We start from the raw sequence: 4598 nt of genomic DNA, 5'->3' as shown, positions 1-4598 counted from the left end.
GGGTAATTAAGTTACCTGTGATGTTTCCTGCCACATTTTGCTGGGGAAATTTCAAATTGTGGCAGAGAATATTGAAAATAGATTTTCACTTTTACACTAATGGATCTTTGTATGTATATCTTCTGTATATTTCCTTTTTATTTCGCTCACTAATCTGTGAGAGTTGGCCACAAGCTGTGAGAGGTGACTTTAATACAAGCACACAACACTTCAACAAAACTTCTCTGTGATCAGAAAGAGAAGCAAGATTCAAATCCTGAACCCAGGGCTCCAAATCTTAATTTCCTCAGACCTTCCTTGAATTACATCAAGTTCAGGCACGCAGATTTTCAGCTCAGTAGCAGGTCTCTAAAGCTCTAACTCCTTGAGATTTTTTTTTATGTTCCAAAAATAGTGTGTTAAAAATTATTTAAACTTGTTGTTTTTGAGGATTACTGATATCAATCTAGTGCCCAATGTATTTACCCAAATTTATAGTTAAGTGCACATACACATATATGTGTCTTAAGCTAAGGGGCATTTTAATTTTCTCAAAAAAATCATGAAACAATTTTTTTCTAGTCAAGTTGAGACACTAGATGGCACTTAAAAATGAAAGCAGGGTGTGTTTGGCTACAAGAAATATGAAATACAGAAAAGGCTATGGATAGCTATTACTTATTCAATAATGTTGGCACATGAAAACATTAATCGAGTTATCTACTATTTATTCAATAATGTTGGCACATGTCAAACAAGCCTATTTGAATGAACGCTGGACATAGAAAGTGGAACTTAGGAAAGTATTATAAGACAGAGAGGGACTGTTGATTGCCAGAGAACAGTTATTGGGGGTGAAGGAGTGGGAGCAAAAACACTTCATTCAGCAATTAATGACAGCAAGTCTGGTGCTGAGACTATGCACACAGGTAAAGAAAGCATGAACTGTCAGTAAAGGGAGATACCAGCAAACAGATCACCTGACATTTCCTGGGAAATCGGTGACAGAAGAAGACAGAGGGCAGCAGAAGCCAGAAAGCAGATGTCAATTATCTTGGGTCATCCCTAGAGTTTAGAGAAGAAATTGCTAAATGAATATTGATGGCAGATCTCCTGGGCACAGACAGTTTCATGCGATTCACAAAAGTACATAAAGGAACTGTATACATGGTGATCTACATGTCTTGGGTTCCAGGCGCATGCAAGAATATGCTAAGTTTTAGAAGAGATAATAAAGAATTCATCGTGAAGTTTTCCTACTGGTCACAGATTATTAGCATAATGGGGGGAGGAAATGATATGAGCACTTGAGGATTAAGTTAATTAAGGATTAAGGGGGTATGATCAGTTTGCATTTAGCAGTTCTCTAGCATGAGTTCCTAAAAAGATGAGAACTGTCTGATATTAGATTACTTACAATTGAATTGAAGTGATGACTAAAGAGGTAGAGACTGGACATATACAGTATTTAAGGTAGAACAGCTGCCCAAAGCAAAGCCTTTACATCATATCCATCCATGGGAGTCAAACTGGATTCATGATGCTTTCTAACTGTCTATTCTGAACCATTGTGATTAGTTCCAGCATTGGGCAGATGACTACAACTGAAATAATTTGACTGCTTCTTTAAGACATTTTAGCGTTTATCTGGGGAGTTAAGAATCACTTAATCACTTAACTTCCCGTTAGTCGTCGATTTGCTCGAGCGGGCGCCAGTAACGTCTCCATTTGTCCCTGTCACGTGCTAGTGTAGCCCAATGGCATCTGTTCACTCTGGGATCATGAAGAGCCTCAAACCGATCGTTCATGATCTTCACGAAGAAGTCTGACCATCTGGTAGGTGGGCGGCCACGCGGTCTTTTGACATTCCGTGGAATCCAATCAGTAACAGCTCTAGTCCAACGGTTGTCTTTAAATCTCATTACGTGACCAGCCCATCTGATTTTCGACACCTTGGCATATGAGACAGCGTCCCTGATCCTTGATCGTCGACGGATGTCAGAACTCCGGATTCGTTCTTTCATTTGAGTGAAACGTGATATTCCAAGCATAGCTCTTTCTATTCTTCTTTGGGAGACCTGAATAGCGTTAAGAATATTCGCCCATTAAAACACACACACACACACACACACACACACACACACACACACACACAAAGAAGTTTATTTTTGTTTTCAATTTGGGGGTCAAAAATGGGCCAACAGTACTCAAGGACTCCTTGAGCACAGATTCAAGTTTCTCAGGGACTGCTTGTTGTGCCAGGGGTCAAACTGGGATTCACTTTGTGCAAGACAAGTGCCTTATCCCTAGTACTATCTCTCCCTGCAGACCCAAAGCAACAAATTTTGCACTTCTATAATTCTATCTATAATTCTACATCTTTTTAAAATCAACTAAGCCTTGTACATGTTATTTGAGCCCAGTTAGCTCTTAGTTTTTCAAGGAATTTGATTTAGAGTCAGTCATTTGCTCCCTGAATATCTCTCACTTAAGATACTCCCTGAGGATCACTAAGAAAATGACGGTTGGAGGGATCGGCCAGGACAGAAGATGTGTGCTGAAAGTAAATAAAAGATTAAACATGATAACCATAATGCCCAAAATCAGAGCGAGAGTATTGGGGAAATTGCCTGCCATGGAGGCAGTGGGAGGGTGGGAAAGATGGGGTATACTGGGGAGATTGGTGGTTGGGGAATGTGCACTGGTGGAGGGATGAGGGTTTGATAATTGTGTGATTGTAACTCAAACATGAAAGCTTATATCACAGTGATTCAATAAAAAAAAAGAAAAAGAAAAAGAAAAAATATACTCCCTGGGTATCTTTAGTGAAACTGGGGAGAAGACAAACAATGGAAAAATTAGGAGATCTGCAGATATAGAATTACAGGACATAAAAACAAGTTATAGTAGCATAAACTTTAATGTGGACTAGATAAAGGGTTGGCACTTTTTTCTGTAAAGGATTAAACAGTAAATATTTTTGGATTTGTTAATTATATGTTCTCTTTTACAAATATGATGTGTGCAGTTGTACCTTAAGATATCTAAAACATATGTAAATAAGTAAGCATGGCTGTGCTCCAATAAAACTTTATTTATAAAAGCAGTTCAAGGTCAGATTTAGCCTAGTAACAAAGGCATGATAAGAAAAGGATAGGACGAGATATCAAGAGCAGTTATGAGATATTTCCTCATGTGACTGGAGGGTGGAGGAAAACATTTTACCTATTCAGCTTTTGTACTATATAAATCTTATATTTCAATTCTTAGTCTTTCAAGGACTCTTTTTTTGTCAGTTACACTTCTTAGATTACTTGGATATTGATGTAAAGAGGTGCCCTGGATTGAAGATGCAGGTGTCTTTTCACTAGGACATCTTAGATTATAAATTCTAAAACTAGCATGTTTTTTGTATATTTTCAAACTTTTTAATTTTATTTTTATAGTTTTCATGATGATGGATTACATTCAATATTCTAACAGCAATTTCACCATTACATTACAACTTCCCACCACCATTATTTCCAATTTTCCCAACCACTACCCATGCCTTACCCAATAGCAGACCTTAAATGATTTACTTTGTATTGCTCCATATGATTAATTCACTAAAAATGATCAAAAAAGATTTCCTTAGAAAAAAGTGTGTGAAGATTGTTGTATCTCTCCCTGGAGCCATTAAACCCTTACATGAGAGATTACTAATATGTTGTTACAGGTTAAGCCTTGTGGTTTAATATTTTCTTAATCAAGATTGGTTGCCTTCTACTTTACATCCCATCGAATGTGGTATGCTACTCCTGGTATATCAGTGGTTCAGTGGTATAGAGTTTGAGATGTCATAGATACACACTCCAGGAATTCTAAAATTCTGATGGGGTGATCAAGCTGGAGTTAAATTTTTAACTAGATGATGACTTTGGAATCCAGAAGCATCTCTGCAGCTTGCGGATCTTCTTTGAGTTTTGTTAATGAATCTCCGGATTATGTCAAGTTAATGAGAGCTTATATGGCACCAGATGCAGTTCATGGGCTTGACTGCCAGGCTCCTAGAGGAACAAGGAGGTGGATGGGTAAGGGTTTATTCTTGACTCTGTGCTCAGGCGTGACACCTGGTGGTACAGGGGGGGATGAAATGTGATACACGGGATTTGAACTAGGGTGCAGCCGCCATAGTCGCATGCAACTCAAGTGCCTTATGTCCCATACTATATCTCCAGCCCCTGGCATTTGTTTTGTATGCTCCTCTTTCAGTCCATCACTAGCTGGTTCCAAGTGTTTGTTCTCTGAGTTTATCAAGCAACTCTAGCTTCTGACCCTCAGAACCGGTCACTAGAACCCCTGTGATGTTGAATTCATTTAAGCAACCTATACCTCTCAACCCCACCACCAACCCCCAGATCCCATAGGCAAGGCTGCCTGCCTTTTCTTCCAGCACCTTCTTTCCACCCAGAGGACTGTCTCTGTCTTTCTTTCTCCCCTCCTCCACTCTGGTTTTTGTGTCTCACTGGCTATGTTCAGGGTTTACTTTGGACTCTGCACTCAGGAATGACTCCTGGCAAGTCTTAGGAGGACCATATGGAGTGCCAGGGATCAAACCCGGGCCAGCCTGGTGCAAG

This window comes from Sorex fumeus, unplaced genomic scaffold (assembly GCF_029834395.1).
Source record: "Sorex fumeus unplaced genomic scaffold, SorFum_2.1 ptg000006l, whole genome shotgun sequence".
NCBI classification, from domain to species: domain Eukaryota; kingdom Metazoa; phylum Chordata; class Mammalia; order Eulipotyphla; family Soricidae; genus Sorex; species Sorex fumeus.
The sequence above is the reverse complement of the archived record's forward strand: the minus strand, read 5'-3'. Positions refer to the sequence as shown.